Source organism: Protopterus annectens, chromosome 7.part0, assembly GCF_019279795.1.
Source record: "Protopterus annectens isolate FY-2018-M chromosome 7.part0, PAN1.0, whole genome shotgun sequence".
NCBI classification, from domain to species: Eukaryota; Metazoa; Chordata; order Ceratodontiformes; family Protopteridae; genus Protopterus; species Protopterus annectens.
In genome coordinates, this window is record NC_056739.1 from 614,229,080 (window position 1) to 614,248,057 (window position 18,978).

An 18,978-nucleotide genomic window follows, 5' to 3' on the forward strand; every position below is an offset into this window, starting at 1 on the left:
GGCAGAATCTCCTGTCCCACTTCAGCTGGCCATGGCACTGGGCACCAACACATCTGGGGCCCCAGCCTTGGACCTCCACCTCTGTTGGCTCTGCACCACCATCTGGTTGAACCGCCACTGAGGATGGGGCTTCTCCCCCCTGGGAGCAAGTCTAGACAGGAACTTGTCCGCTGTCGTACAGTCCTGGATGTGGTGTGTTGGGGGCTCAATAAGGGGTTTCAAGGCCAGATACGCCAGCTCGAGGGCAGAGTGTCATATTTACAGTGTGAGCCTGCCCTTCCTAAACAGCCCCCAGCACAGCCACCTTTGCGGCTGTTTCGTGCAATGGTGGCTGCCCATGGCTGGGGACCTCCGTTCTACTGTTTCCATCTGGGGGCTCATGGGCTTGTGACTGCCAAACACCCCTCCCCATGCAAGGTGTATCCCCCCACATATGTCATATACTGACCCTGTATGCTGTCTTGTCTGACATCCTACCCAACCTGTCCTCCACGAGCATACCTACTCTCCTTCCCGCACATCCCACTCTCACCCTATGGAAACAAAAGGCCAATCAGTTCCTAGAACAACATTTATCCCATACATAACTGTCCATTTCATACGTGTTCACTGGACACATATAACCTTTTTAATATGCATCACAACATACTCCAGTTGTCCTCACCCTTGTCTCTCAGGCACACGATCCTGGCATGCACATGACTCCTAAAGGTTCCAGCTACATGTGATGCAGATGTCCCCATTGTACACACAATACTACCGGTCCCTCTATAGTTACCCCATTTACCTTTTTCATAATGATACACAGCATCTTGCAAGAGTACTGTTCTCACATAATGACTGGGCAGGAACTGTTGTGTTAATGTAAATAAAATGCACAGAGTGATGTATTTGGCCAATGTACAAATGTTTGCATGTATTAATGACACATGTCTTTCTGAGGGAGTCTTGATATTACATAGGACAACACCACTACATAATACAGGCATTGCTGGTGTTTCCCTTTGTAATGCTTTGTTCTCACATGGGGTGTTCTTGATATATATGTGTGTGTCTATATATATATATATATATATATATATATATATATATATATATATATATATATACACACATATATATATATATATATATATATATGTGTGTGTGTGTGTGTGTTTATGTATCTATATCTGTACATAAACACACACACATACATCTACATGATGGAATACATTTCCTATACTGTTGAATGACTGTGCTGGATGATGTGTTTGTGATAACATCCGATGTCTGTGTATCTGCTATGGCTTAGTAGTAAATCACATTAGCTGTGTGTGCAGGGTCCTGGTTTCGAGCCTTGCAGAGGCCATTTATTTTGTTGCTGGGCAGAACAAGGGTGTTTGATACGGAGTGATTAAGGCACATTAAAGCAGTTTTGAGTGAGTGTGCATGAGTTTGTGTGGAGATAAGCAATGCTAACCTCCGGTTATAGTTTCTTACACTCAATTAGCCTCTACATTGCTTCACCAGTGTAATACTCGCATACCAGTGGCCAAACTGGCTTACACCCGCTTGCTCCCGCACTTGCAAATGCACTGCATTTGGTGTTTGCATCTGACACACACTCCTGGGTGGGAGTGAGGACTATGATATTACCTTGTGATGCCTATTACATCGGATTATATGCTTACATTATTGGAAATGGCTGCCCATTAGGCGAAAGCATGCTGTCCGACTGTATGGAATCCGCGGCCTATCCAGAGTTTGATTCATATTATTGGTGTGTTCCTCTTACAATCTGCACCTGTCTGGCTAATACATGGGAACAGATACTCTTCAATACAAACAAGTAATTGCGTTTTGGAACCCACATCCTTCAGCTGAGTCATGCTACTGCATACCTAATATTCTATCATATTTCTAAGGTTGTAAGTGGAATTTGTACTTTCTGTCCCTATCAGACCTCTCAAACGACTGGGGACAAATATCAACTGAATCAAGGGCACATCATAACAACATCAGGGAAACATTTAAATGCAGCTACAGGGGTAAGCTGGAAGGCAGCCCAGTCTACAGCCATGACTGGACTGGACAGTCATGAGGTGTAGGTTAACACATGCATCTCATCATCACAACCAACACATACCCTTATCAGAACACATTAAGGATACCCACACACACTACCAGAAATCACACACATTCACAGATGCTTCTAAGTATCTAGCCAAACAAGTGACTTCCCAAGCTGGAAGAGACAGACAACAAAATACACAAACTGTATGACATAGTTTGCATAATTGTGCCACACCTCAGAACACATGGCTGGAAACATGCCCAACAGTACTCATTTGTGAATGCAAACTCTAGCACTATGTTACACACCAACCTATATGAAGGCATACATACTGTCAGCTGCCTGTCTGCCATGATTAGCCAGATACCCATACACTCAGACCACCTTTTGAACTATACACATGGCTCTGGCATATTCCATGTTGTTGTGCAGGACCTGTGATGCAGTAGTCTGGGCTGCATGGAAACACATGTAGGAACTGTCAGGTCTTGTAGCCCATGCAAGTATGTCCCAAGGCCTGGTTAGCATTCTGTCATTGGCCAGAATGATACTGCAGTACAGGGACAAAAGGATTATATTCCACAATTGTCTAATGTAGTAGTGCAAGTCAAAGGGTATCCAGTATCTGTCTGCCTGTGATAACATGGTTGACAGACCATGATGCTTTGCTAGACAGGGCCTGCACCTATCACCCCTGGGAATCTGGATACTGCCTAGGGCTCATGCTTCCCCTATAGTGCCTTCATGATGCACAGTTCAAGTGAAGGTCCACTGCTGTTACAGGGACAGCCAAGCAATAAACTGCAGGTCTCATTACACAATGATACATCAGAAACATTATATGGACACACATATGTCAATCCCTAACATGGAGAACATATCTGTGCAGTGGCTGAGACATGTTTCTATGCTCCAGAGAGCACACCTGCAAGACCATGTTATAACACATTCCTCACCTCTTTCCCATTATCCTTTATTGGAACACATGGGCCGCAGATGTTTCCATATTCCTGAAGGATATGTACACCCATATGCTAGTTGTACTTGCATCACTTCAGATGCATTATGCTGAGCAACTATTTTTGTGCCAAAGTGGAATCAAATTGCACCTTGTGACAGATCACCCACCATGCCATGAATTTCCCAACTGTTATAATGTGCTGTAATGGGGAAGATTATATCTGAGACAGAAAACCATAATAATGGCTACTGTCAACTATTCCATTATGAACTGGGAAGACTCCTCATGTACGAACACCTGCGCTCAATGCATGTTGGATCCCATCAACTCCAATGACCTGGATCACAGTAGTCACACAAACAGGGCTAACAGTATGCTACACATAGTCAGTCTCCAATGCCAATGATATGTTTCCTAAGAGCAAAGTGGTGACTGTCATGGCACCCATGCAGATGGACAATGGATGTGCAAATGCTGAATCCTGCACAAATGAACCTTAAGCAGTCACATACGTGCGATGATTGTGCCATTGAAACTTTACCAAGATTCAACCAAACACAAACAAGAAGGCAAACTGGTGGTACCATGCTTTAAACTGTACCACAGAAGGTAGGAACTGTTGCAGGAGTGAACACACATGAGTGTAGGCGATCCCTGGTCAGCCTCAGTAAGATGCAGATACGACATATAAAACCACACAGAGCTACTGTGAAACTAATCAGCCACATATTATGAGGCCAAGCACAGAGCATTCTATAGCTGTGTCATTAATCGTAATGGCAATGACAAGACCTGCTGTGCTGCACAGCACTATGGCATGGGAAGTACTGCACCTACAGAAATACCACCCGTTCATCCATATAGGGTCTTGGAGAACCTAAACCCACTCCCACCTCCCCCCCAACAGGTACACTTAGTAATATATCCATGTACACTACAGGGCCCCTGTAATAATGACTATGCAGGTACAATCTGCACTCTCTAAGCCATACATACAGCTTTCATGGGACCTGTCAACATCCCAGGGCATAGCCTACACAAATGTAAGAACAATCAGCTATCCACATACACATCATGTTCAATCATAGCTCCATGCCAGGCTGTGTACACACCGAATGGTGCACAGCAACAGTTATCACACCCCACAAAGGCGGAGACACCATTGATAAATGGAAAGAGTGCACAACTACCCTGCTGAGTCTGGTCTGTAAGGCCATGAACTGTGATCAACGTATTTGATGTACTCAGTACAGATGTAGATGACAGTAGGGTTGATTCACAGTGCATATCATGACCTTGCCAGGTCATAGGACACCATCACCCATATTGTGTTCCAGCTACACTCAGTAAACTAGGTGTATATTCCTATGTCACAGGAGTGGTTGGCAATTGGACTGCTGGCAGAACCAACACTACAGAAGGTGTCTGACTAATACAAGCACATCAAACCAGTGCCAGCCACAGTAATACAGGGTTCATTCCTGGTACTTCCCCTCTTTGTTATCTATACCACACAGACTAACACAGAAGGCATCAGCCTATTGATGTTTGCAAATGACTATGAACTAGGAGCAATAGTTGACTCAATGCGTGCTACGTTCAACATACAGAAGGGCCTTTGTGTGTCAGATGTGTGGTGGGTGATGCATGGCTATAATCTGACAGCTAAGTATTGCATTGTCATCCCTTAAGTTAAAAACCCTGTACCCATGAACTACCACCCAGGCAGCGGTCAACATAATGGCAACTGTGTGTGTATGGGATGCAGCTGGACAGTAGTCTTTCCTTTGATAGTTACTTCACCACACCAGTCAGGTAGTCATATGTGGCACCCCTAATCATAACAGGGTGCCATCCAGGAATATAGAGATAATTGCTCAGCCATACTCAACACTCATGTGACCCATAATAGATCACATATGTCCTTTAAGGGTTATTGTCCATGTGTAGATGGCCTACACTGCCCTTCCCAATCCCTAGCTCCACTATGTAGCATGCAGCCTACCCTGAATAAAGCCATGTCCAACCCAGAGGTGTTTGACATGCTACACATAACACATCCTGATCCAAAATAAACACATACTTCATGGACATCCACCTTTCTAGTACAAGGATAACAACATGCCTGACAGATCTCGGTCCCATAAATTTAACATACTCTTGCCATACTATGCATCCCTGTCCAGCGAAGCTGCACATCGCCTCTCTCTGTGACATGGTATGATGACCGCATGCCAAATATATCGGCAACCCTGTGGATCAGTTCTGTGGCACTGCTTGAACTGGCCACTGAAACTTACCTGTCTGTTGCCTACAGCTAGCACTCTTCAAGAAAAATCTTGATGATTGGATGGGAAATAGAAAATTCACCCCAGGAGTCACCTCTGTGGCTCTACTTGACAGTGGCACAGGAAAATAATTTTCTTGGGTGGCAGAAGCCAGGGTACCTTTTTGGCTGGGCTTGTATAGGCCCCAGGGCCAATAGCCTAGTACCTATTTATGAACCTATGAACCTGTCTGCCTAAGTTCATAAATGGCCCAGGGCATATAGCCTACTACATCACTATGACCATACATGCTATAGTTGATATCCAACCCTGCAAATACCATCAGGCTAGATATTGTCCCATGTGTTACACATGTGCAACACAGACAATACATGGCAGGATGTTACACAGCTGTACAGTGCCATGTAGCTGTATATGGCAAAACACATACATGCTTGCAAGTCTGCAGGGTCACAGGTCATGTCCCTAATGGCTATGTATGACTATATATGTGACATATACACAGCATTAAGGTCAATTGCATTACTGTGAACACATCCAGGCATATGCTGATAGGTAAAGACACCAGTACAGGCAAACAGACATGCCCACATCAAGACAACATCTACATGGAGTATGAGCAATGTCATCACATGACACACACATATATGGTGATAACATCACATCACCAGTAAGTGTCAAATATGTATGTGACTTATAACTGTCAGTGATGTTAGTGTCATGTAGATTTGCAAATACTTATTTGTAATCTTAATAAATGTGATACACATGTATGTTCATGTGTACTTCTGTACTTTTCTGTGACCTGTCTCCATCATTATGTCTTCCAGGTATGCCATATAGCAGGCTGCCAGTGAACACCCGCTTGGAGGATGAGGTCCTTGTCCCATACCTCCCTGACAACCATACAACACTCTTCAGCCAAGTGCCACAGGACGCACAGCAGCTGGATGCCCTGTGGGAGGAACTCCACAGGAAGGTAAATGATATTGGTGGTCACAATCGCAGCTATCAACAGGTGTGCCGACACTGCACTGACATCATAAGGTGGGTGAAACTGCATACTAATGAAATCACCAGGGAAAAAAGGTGCAACAGGTGGCGGGCTACTCACCCAGCCCCACTTACACATACTGAGGAGCTACTGGCCAACCTGGGGACATCTGCAGTCCTCCATCCACAAGCTTTAGCTGATATTGTGGAGGTAGGTGTCTCTCAACCATCAAGCCTGGAGTTGCCTGGTAAGTCAGTACTGCACATATAACAGAACTACATTTCACATAGTTACATTTGTTACTGTACAATATGTAATGTAACATCATATGCAAGGCATGTATGCACACATGCCACATACTATAGTCTGCTACTCTATGTATGCACAGATGTGCATACTCCATAGTATAATGTATTGTACTGGCTTATGTGCTAACATGGACATTGCACCCTGTAGCTATCAGACACGTGTGGATAATGATCTTACTGCTGTGACACTCCTGTTTAGGTACCTCTGGCATTTTGCAGTGACAGCAGCCTGTGTCAGGTGAGATTGTTATTATTTACCAGGCTTGATAATGCACAGATCATATTAATTGCATGCTATCTGCCATAACACACGTACACATAATGTATGGTGGTCCTCTTAATCGACACTGTTTAGACCTGCAATGCATCAAAGTGGTTACCCTTGTGAAACAATTGAAGACTATATGAAAAACCTATACTAAACCTTCCAACCTGTCATTGCAAGATGTGTGGACAACTGTGAATACAATGGTGGAGGTGTGTTCACTGTAGGGACAGGTACTACATATCGACATTACACATGTTGGGAATACAAACAGTACTGTACAGAGAGCATATGTGTGCACACAATCTACATGTGTTGGAGCTGGAGTGTGACCGGTCCACAGGATACACCCTTGTGGATTATACCCTTGCTACGAATGTCACACAATGTCATGTGCTATTTGACATGTCCATGACATGTAGTGGGCTGACTGCAGCACTGCTCAACTATCTTGCAAAACATGATGTCTCACATCCCATACATACCGCCCTTTGTCTGCATAACCCTGTCCTCAGTGGAGCATATGAACTCTATGGGTGTATGTCATATGGGATAACACTGACAAGTGAAATAAATGGCCATCACAACCATTGGACAGAACATGTGTACACATGGCCATGGAGGATGGCCAGAGACATGAAGCAACACACAGAGTAGAAGAGATGCACATATGTGTACACCCTGTTGTACATTGGCTCGACACAATACAACTATGGCCTTTGTGTAATGGTGATATTGCAGATGTGAAACATTAAACATCATACAGGCCCGTGCACATCTTGTGTAGGCATAACATGAAACCACCACATAACATGTCTTGAACATCTTGAGTGTGTCAAGACATGAAAGCATTCACCTATACAGTATCCAAATACATACAGGTGTTGCACAACATACACATACAACCACATCAGGCCACATATACAGCACATTTACCTTGCTGGTGTCAGACATCACTGTCATGCCTGCTCCTCATCTGCATGAGGTACACAGATGGCATGTGGGACATAGAGTACTGCTAAGTTAGCCACATGTGGGCATAGTTGCCAGGCATCAGTAATATGGTTGCAGATGTGCAGGGGTGTCATCCGTATACTCTTCTGTGACCTGTGTCACACATTCCACATTAGGGTTTAGTGTGTATACACCTCAGTGACGTGGGTCACATTCCACATTAGATATGTATTGTCTGTGAACATAGTCATGATTATGAACTGTGTCAGTAACTCACACTGTATAGCAATTGTGAAGCCACATGATGCCCTGCAATGGCTATGCACATCAGCTCAATGTGGAGTATGTCACTGCATATTTGTAGGGTGGACAGACAACATTGCATTAGCTGAAGGCTCATGCTAGTATAAGACGTCCCTGCATTGGGACACCATTACCGTACTGTAGATTGGAAAGGACACCATTGGGTTACACATGTATGCATGTCATTCAACACGTCAGCAGAAGACATGTCATACTACATGTGATTGGCAAGGTCATATGCCACACATCAGGTCAGCATACTGTAAACCTGTGCTGGTCTCCAGCACCATTGCAAAGTAGGGACAGCCATGTCAAACATGTGTGTTCAGCCACATGTACAATGTGTGTAGACTTAGCTCAGGCGTAGGTGTAATAATGTTGAACAGACATGCACTGCTTTGGGGGAGATATGCAAGCTAGGGCTGAGGCAAACATAATATTCAGTCAACATAGCCTTCTGCTCATGTCCTCACACATAGGGGCAGTGGCCAACACAAAGCATCAGTGGCAGATGTACAAAGGTCAGCAATGGCCTGTTAACATGTGGTGTATGTTGCACACTCCATGGCAGTGTGGTGAAACGGTGCAAAATGCATGGATTGTGCTGCAGGTATGGGGCATAGGCTACTAACACAAATGGTGCAATACAGGCATGTATGCTAATCACCACTGTAATTGGGTAAGGTGCATGCCGTCTGCTATAACACATGCTTGCTGTTGTGTGCAACTCAGGGATGTATGATAACTACCACTATAATTGTCTAAGCTGAATGCCATCTGCCATATCACCTGCATGTAGTGTGTGTCTGTGTGTGTCTGTGTGTCTGTGTGTGTTTGTGTGTGTCTGTGTGTGTCTATCTGGTATAACTTGTAATGTACAGCTCTTGTCTTCCCCTCACAGGTGTTGATGTAGGTGGGTTGCCCTCCTGCGGTCCACCTGATGTTAGTCCCCACAGACTCTAGCAGTGATGACGATAGTATGATTGAGGCACAGGCAGGGTTGTCAGGGGCTGAATCTGTGCCACTGGTTGCCATTCCACTTGTACCTCCCTCATTCTCACACACAGTCCCCCTGCCTACACATACCCCATCACCACTGGCCATAGAGGAAGGACAGTTGGCAGGTGGTAGCATGGAACAGGAAAGTGTGGAGACTATGGAAGGTGTCCCTGCACACCATGATTCCAGTCAACTGACTGGTGATGTCCCACACAGGCATGAGACCAGTGCTGCTCGTAGGAGGACCACTGGCCAACATGCCCCTGCGAGACAAAGCACATCAGCTGGTGTCACCAGACGCATGTTTCAGGCTGTAATGGAGGCACAGGCATGTGCTGAATGGCACAACAGAGACAGTCTGAGGCTTCAGAGGGCTGCTGTCTGTTTATTAACTGACAACATCCAGGCACTTGCAAATGCTTACCATCATCTTGCAGATGTTTTGGATAGACGATTGGGTGACATGGTAGGAGTCCTTGACCATGGCATGTCAATCCTCAAATGTCTGTGCTGGAATATCTGATGGGAGTGAGGCATCGGGCACGTGGATGTAGGCCAGCTACATCACCTGTTGAATGTCTATTTGAACATGCTACCGCACTTGCCCGCTCCCATAGTGGCAGTAGCAGCAGCAGTGCAGCTGGTGCTTTGCAGTCCACACCAGGACACAACAGGCCACATGCACGTGTCCCTAGATGGTCCCAACATGGACACGATTCCAGTGGACATGTGTCATCAGACAGTACCCAATCTGGACCTCTGCCTGGTAGTGCCCTTGCAACCCCTGGCATTCACAGGTCATGTGGCCGTGTCCGGACACCATGAACTGTGAAACCTGCCTTGTACAGTCAGCTGTCAATAATACCCCTGTGTATGCCAGCTACATGCCAGATCATTGTGCATGCATACACACATACACACACACACACACACACACACACACACACACACACACACACACACACGCGCACACTGGAAACAAATGTAGGGCACCTCAACACACACACGCATAACATCCACACACTCTCAATGATATCACAGGCCCTAAGACACACTCATAATGTCATCCAATGCCGCAGCCTAGGCCTCTGGCAAATATTTTCACCCTGTGCATATGATGATGCCTTTGCCACATCCTTGTCATACTCACCATCGGTGCAGCGACATGCTCATATGGTCTGATGCACAGGGTGGACATACTAGATAGACAATTGTAGATTAATATTGTTGAGTAGTGTTGACAGGCAGCAGACATACCATGTATTACAGTTTTAAAATGCATTTTGAACGTTTGACAGTATGTATAATGTATAACAACACTAACAGCATGTTGATCTTGACGTTCTACCTTCCTCTTTCAGGTGTAGTTGCATGTGCCGGGGGATGTCAGCGTTTGCGGTTAGTGTCCCATATGTACATGTTGACTACTCATAGGTCTGTACGACAATACCTGCATGCACTTTGTGGCTTCCACATCACAGTTATAATCTCCCATGTTTCAATTATGTTTACTGTTCTAATGCTCCAAGAGCATGATAGGTGTGTAGTAAGCTACTGTGTTCAGAGCCGTCACATCCATAGTGGGTGACATAACAGGTATAGTAACTGGAGCAGGAAGGAGGTAAAAGAGTGGTATGGTGGATGACAAGGGTAAAGGCCATTGGAAATAGTTGCTTCTCATTGGGAAACAGTAATACCCACTGCCATGATAGCATGCAAACACAGACACACCCACACACTCAGGGATTCACAGACACAGTAACAAACACTCCGACACACACACAGTTGCCAATGTTCGGATGAGAATCCCTGCCTATGTGCATATCATCATTATAGTACTACACAATTACAAGATGCGCCACAGAGATTACACATGTACAGGTAGTTGGAATGGCCTAAGATTGAGGATATCGACAGGGATACTACAGTGCAGTGAGTGTACGTGGGGAGGGGATTCATTAGTAGGCTATGTAACAACCGGTCACACCCCAGGGTGTACATGTTAACAGGCGGTTAGAATGCCCATCTATGATTGATGATATCAACAGGGATACTAGATTGCATTGAATGGATGGGGGGAGGGGTCATTAATATTTCACTATGGTAAAATACAGCCTCAATCCAGGGACCAGACAGCCATACACACACACACACACACACACACACACACACACACACACACACACACACACACACACACACACTGTGGCAATCATAAAGATATACACCTATGTCCCACACATACAGACACTTGACGTGTGAGGTTCAACCACCTACCTATGCCTTTCTTTCTACACTTCACTCTGTACTGATGTCAACAACAGTATTCAGGAGAGTGAAAACATGTGGGATGTATTCCAAACCATACATGACATATATGGACACAGACACACCCACACGTGCTAGTACTGTGAATCAAACACCTGCCTATCTCATGATAGGTATTACAGAAGTACAGCGCTATCGCATTCGCTACAAAGCTTACTGACTCTTTCCATTGCCAACTGTGCTGATATATGCACAATATATGTACAGGGCAGGTATTACTGTTACAGGTGTCAAGAGGTTTGTCAGTGTCACCCTTACTGCATTTTACATTGTCTGTCTTCCACTTCAATTAACAAAACCTGACCTTAGCAGTTACACAGTTTATTGTAGGAATGGTTGTGACACACCAGTGAGCTGTCCTCAGTAATCATTCGTCTGCAAAGTAGCCCCAACACTTAGTAGTCATGTCCAAACATCTGTCCATTCCTCATGTACAGCTTACTGTACTTAGAGCATATCACCATATACAGTTGGCAATGTTGAGGCTGTATTGCAGCAGCATGATGTACTAAGACAACGGTCACCTTCAAACATCAGACACTGCACACACATGGAATCTACACAAACTTCAATACATGTACACATATGTGGTCTACATCAGTACGTGCACTAGCAGGTCAAGAGGATACATTCCACTCCTTCCCCACACCATGTGTGAAACATAGCCGAGCATTACATCATAATGGATGTTGTATTCATGTACTGGTAGCGCACAACCACCTTCACCGAGTAGCCAAGTGTACATATATGACAGCAGCACATATCAGCAAGACACACACAGCGTTATTCCATGTCATGATCCTACAAACTGTTACTTGACAGTGACATGGTGAAGCCAGGTCACTGTAATGGTCAACAGTGAGCACATCATATTTGCCACACACACCTCATGTTTACTGGAATATTGCCAGCAATGTGCTCTTTTAGGCTAGGCAGTACACTTATTCAAGCATGTGCAAGGTCTGTGGCTTGTAAACATCTCACCCCAGCACGTACTGGCTATTGTGGTACTACGGCTAATGCCCAGACAGCACACAGCATGCATGGCTTGCAATTGTTGACATGGGGTATATGTAGGAGCTGTGGCCACACATGGATGTACATGTCATGAACATATCACCTCTGACTATTCAGGAACATACAGAGCTTTGCTGGATTTCCGTGGGTCTGTCAATACAGGCCTTGTGTAGGTCCTATGATCCTGTTATTTGGGTATGTTTGTTGGCATTGCATTAGGTGGACATGTCTAATGACATACATGCCACATGGGTTGTTGTATGACATGATAGGTGTCAAGGGTGACCAGTAGAGAGGGAATATTACCTCTGTTAATATAGATATCAAACCTTATGTACTGTTAGCATGCTATCTGCCATGTGCACATGTGTAATGACTGTAGTGATCTGTATGTAGAAAGGATAACAAAAGCTATGGTAATGCCATTTATGTTGCATGAGTGTGGGATGTACATATCCAGGGCAGGTAAATTTAGGTCATATCCAATCATGAGGGTGTTGTTTACTGGTGTACAGCAACAGTCGACTGTGTTAATGCTGAGAACATCTGAGGAACCCTGGTATGTGAACAACTGAGCTGGTATTATTGCATTGCATAACATATTATGCAGCTGTGTCTGTACATGGGTAATTTGCACAGTTGGTGTAGGCCTAGGTACAGTCCACCAATCAAAGGTTATCTGGTGGTCTACCATACTATGTCATACCACATATGGATGTGTGTTGGTAGTCTGGGGACAAGGTGGTGGATGTATATGAGGATACAACCTACAATGCAATGTTTGCCACTGTCACCTGTACCTGACTCATCTGTGATAAGTTATGTCAGAGTAGTGGTCTTTACATGTGAGCAGCCTTTATGAATATGTGGACTTCACCACATGGAATGGTCCATACCACTGTTATGACCCACATGTCTGGATCTGAGTTATATGGTGGTAGTGCAATTGTGCACTATAGAGCCTTCAGCCAGGTGTTCCTCACTACACAGATGTCAGTTTTCCTCATTGTAGGTTCTACATTTAGCAACAGGATTACTAAAGCCACACATCTAGCACTGGTTAGCATAAGCATCCAATGCAATGGTCTTGTAGGTGTCAGGGTTTTACTTCTGTGTGTAGGACATTTGCCTTTGAGTGCGGCTATATGGGTAAATGCGATCTAGGTATTATCCACACACACACGTGAAACATGGATGCATGTGCTCTGTGTCGAAGGCTTGTCATTCAGTCATGACAGCCCGGAATGACAGACACTGGAAACCTCATAATAACAGCAGGACATTGGCTCATTGTTTTGGTCTACCAGTTGTCACTGCATGCACTTGTAATAGTAATGGCTAGTCAGTCAAGGGTTTAAACCCTTGTACTGGTAGGTGTATGACAGACGATGCTTAGGTTTTAGTCTCCAAGCCCTTCTCTGATGTACTTTGCCTCTGTCTGTCCCTCCCACACACTCTCTGGTGGATGTGGAGTAGTACACCTGCTCAGCAGCAGCTTGTATTTTGTAAGTGATAGTCATGATCCGGTGATGGCCACTGCACCTATTGCAGTCCTCCTCCAGCTGATTTCATGTGGAACAGCTGTGATGATGTCCCCATAGCCAATTGCATGGAAACACAGTACAATATCTAGGAACATCATGCTGGTGTTTGCCCATGGCAGTCACTGTGAGTGGAACCTGGATCTAGTGTTTGGTAAACGGCATCACAGATGATATTTGGATATTCCACAAACAACATACACAGTGGAAAATAGCCTAAAGACAGGAGCGTGATGTGCCAGACATGACTACAGCATGTAAGTGTAGCTATGCTTCATTGAGACTACTGCCAGTTTAACAAGTTGTGTGTGGTAATAGCTATTCTGCATGTTTTAAAACTGCAAGACAGTGTTCTGTTTGTGAGGGAATCCCCATCTGTGGGGCTATCTGTGGACTGGTCAGTGTGTGGAATCATTTGTTTCCTGTGTTACTCACTGAACACACATCTGTGAACTGCAGAAACATAGTGTGAGGATTGCAGTCAGTACATGGTGATAGTGATGAGAGTTACTGCCATCGCATCCCTGATTGGACATATGTCACATGAAACAGTAGTATGACAGTAACTGTCTGATGTTCTCAGTGACATGCCAATAATGGGCCACTGTCACAAGTCTTCTACACTTTGTACAGATGTCATGCAGTATATATGTATGTGCTGTGCTCCCTCTGCAAATTTATGCCATCTGTTGTGTTGGGTTGATGGTCATATCTATGCATACTGTTATAAGTAATCCTGAATGCTGTTGACTATTACTATGCCATATCTGTGTTAAAACTGCAACATCATAGGCTGTATGGGTTTGAAGGTCCCGGCAGAACCTCCTGTCCCACTTCAGCTGGCCATGGCACCAGGCACCAGCACATCTGGGGCCCAGCCTTGGATCTCCACTTCTGTTGGCTCTGCACCACCTTCTGGTGGAACTGCCACTGAGGATGGGGCTTGTCCCCCCTGAGAGCAGGTCCAGACAGTAACTTGTCCGCTGTCGTACAGTCCTGGAAGTGGTGCTTAGGGCCTCCATAAAGGGTTTCATGGCCAGATACGCCAGCTCGAGGACAGAGTGTCACATTTACAGTGTGAGCCTGCCCCTCCTAGACAGCCCCCAGCACAGCCACCTTTGCGGCTGTTTGGTGCAGTGGTGGCTGGCCATGGCTGGGACATCCATCCCGCTGATTCTATCTGGGGGCTCATGGGCTTGTGACTGCCGAACATTCCTCCCCGTTCAAGGTGTATCCCCCCACATGTGTCATATACTGATCCTGTATGCTGTCTTGTCTGTCATCCTACCCAACCTATCCTCCACGAGCATACCTACTCTCCTTCCCCCACATCCCACTCTCACCCTACGGAAACAAAAGGCCAATTAGTTCCTAGAACAACATTTGCCCCATACATAGATGTCCATTTCACACATGTGTTCACTGGACACATGTAACCTTTTTAATATGCATCACACCATACTGCAGTTGTCCTCACCCCTGTCTCTCAGGCACACAATCCTGGCATGCACATGACTCCTAAAGGTTCCAGGTACATGTGATGCAGATGACCCCGTTGTACACACAACACTAGCGGCCCCTCTTTAGTTACCCATTTACCTTTTTCATGATGATGATGTCACACACAGCACCTTGCAAGAGTACTGTTCTTACATAATGTTTGGACAGGAACTGTTGTGCTAATGTAAATAAAATGCACAGAGTGATGTATTTGGCCAATGTACAAATGTTTGCATGTATTAATGACACATGTTTGTCTGAGGGAGTCTTGATATTACATAGGACAACACCACTACATAATACAGGCATTCCTGGTGTTTCCCTTTTCATTCCTTTGTAATGCTTTGTTGTCACATGGGATGTTCTTCATATATCTATCTATCTATCTATATATATATATATATATATATATATATATATATATATATATATATATATAGATATATATATAGATATATATATGGACATTATCACACACATGCATCTAGATGATGGAATACATTTCCTATACTGTTGAATGACTGTGCTGGATGATATGTTTGTGATAACATCATATGTCTGTATATCTGCCATGGCTTAGTAGTAAATCACATTAGCTGTGTGTGCAGGGTCCTGGTTTTGAGCCTTGCAGAGGCCATTTATTTTGTTGCTGGGCAGAACAAGGCCATTGGATACGGAGTAATTAAGGCACATTAAAGCAGTTGTGAGTGAGTGTGCATGGGTTTGTGCGGAGATAAGCAATGCTAACCTCCAGTTATAGTTTCTTACGCTCAGTTAGCCTCTACATTGCTTCACCAATGTAATACTCGCATGTGGCCAAACAGGCTCACACCCACTTGCTCCTGCACTTGCAAATGTACTGCATTTGGTGTTTGCATCTTACACTCACACTCCTGGGTGGGAGTGAGGACTATGATATTACCTTGTGATACTTATTACATCGGATTACATGCCTACAGTATAGAGAATAGCTGCCCATTAAGCAAAAGCATGCTGTTTGACTGTACTGAATCCACAGCCTGTCCAGAGTTTGATTCATATTATTGGTGTGTTCCTCTTACAATCTGCACCTGTCTGGCTAATACATGGGAACTGACACTCTTCAATACAAACAAGTAATTGGGTTTTGGAACCCACATCCTTCAGTTGAGTCATGCTACTGCATACCTAATATTCTATCATCTTTCTAAGGTTGTAAGTGGAATATGTGCTTTCTGTCCCTATCAGACCTCTCAAACAATTGGGGACAAATATCAACTGAATCAGGGACACATCATAACAACATCAGGGACACATTTAAAATATTAGTGCTATTAACCTGACACATTGACAGACACAGAGCATATAAATTCATACACATTTTCTGAGGTAAATGATGTTTATAACTCTTAATTGGTGTCATTATTCATTAAGTGTAATTCACCACCTTTCCTCCAAATGTCACTAGTTTTATGAGGGATTAAGTGGGACAGAGTTAGAATTTGAGTCAAAATCAGGGAGTCCCTGGAAATCGTGGACAGTTCAGAGATATGGTTCCTATTTGTTCCCCTAATGGTTTATGTCCTGTCCAGTGGATTTGCTCTGAGGGGTTGAAAGGTATGGGCATAAGCTATGCCCATTTTGGAATACTACTTACATCCCCAGGGCGGTCCTAATATGACTGCGCCAGCCAACACCTGCACGCCTAGACCCATAATTGCATACCCATATTCCCCCACCTGCCCCTCCTCTACAGCACTCATCCTTACTGTGGGTGCAGGTGGGGTATAAACACACCACTACACACTACCCACTCTCTGTGTGTCGGGACACATGTCATACATTGTGTTGACCCATGGGTTATCAGGCTTGCACAACCTACTGGTCTGTGTATGTCTACAGACTGGTTTGATGAATCATTACAGGGACTGACTCCGAGGATCATTAATTTTTGGGTGTCCCACAAGGGACATTGATGTCTTTGTTTCAAGATTAGACCTGGCAGGTCTCTCCCACTGGGAGTATCCTGCCGGTAGTCTGGGAAGCAGCGGTGTGTTTACTTTTATTGTGTCTGTATGTCTCACCGGCCTAGCTGGGAAGGTTGATGCGACGTGTTACATGTTTGTTTATTGGACCCCTCACCTCTATATGCATGGCCTGTGAACATGTGTAATTCACAACTGCTGTATCATATCATAGCTATATACATGTGTATATTTACAGTCACACATATATATATATATATATATATATATATATATATATATATATATATACATTACTAGATACAGATATATCTGTATATGTATGCATACATATATATATTTATATATTGCTGTCTATATATATATATATATATATATATATATATATATATATATATATATATATATATACATATATCTAACAACATATGGGTCTATGGGTGTCTGTATATGTATATATCTATATGTGGGTATGTATATGTATTCTGTCTCTGTATGTATACATTTGTACTATGGAGATGGGGAGGTTTATTTCTATGTCGCTATGGGTAGATATACACACACATACCTCTACATATATATATCTACATCTGGTTATTCTGTTCCTTGCCGTATAGATTACACTTTGCTGCAGTGGGACTCGTAGTGGGTGTGGCTGCTCGTTGGGTGATGCCGCTGCCCAGTGAACACATTTGCTTACATCCGTGGGGCTGTCCATATAGGCCTACAACAGCCAACACCTGCACACCTAGACCCATAACTAGCTACCCATAGTTCCCCCACCTGCACCTCCTCTACAGCACCCATCCTTACTCTGGGTCCTGGCTGGTTTTGAACACACCACTACACGCTGCCCACTCTCCACTTCATGGGACCCATGTCATACAATTGTCTTGACCCATGGGTCATCAGGCTTTCCCACCCTTGTATTCCAGGTATGTATACACCCGGGTCAGAATGTTCGTTGTAGCACCTTCTTTTGGTCTTGTCAATTTTTGGGGTGTCGCGCAAGGACGCTTCTGTCTGTGTTCCAAGATTAGATTTCACAGGTGCACTGTGTACCCCACTGGTTGTATCCTGCCTGTGGTCTGGAGAGCAGTGGACTATTTAAATTGTTTGCGGGTTGGTGTGTATATTTCCCGTGTCATGCTACGTGTTTCATGTGTCTTGCTTGGGCCCCTCTCTTCCATTGGCATAGCCTGTGAACATATGTCATGCTTGTGTGCTGTTTCCTATCATAGCTGTATATCTGTGTATATCTACACATGCACACACACACACACACACACACACACACACACACACACACACACACACACACACGCACACACACACACACACACATATATATATATATATATATATATATATATATATATATATATATATATATATATATATATATATATATATATATATATATATATATATATGTATAATTTTATATATATATATATATATATATATATATATATATATATATATATATATATATCTATC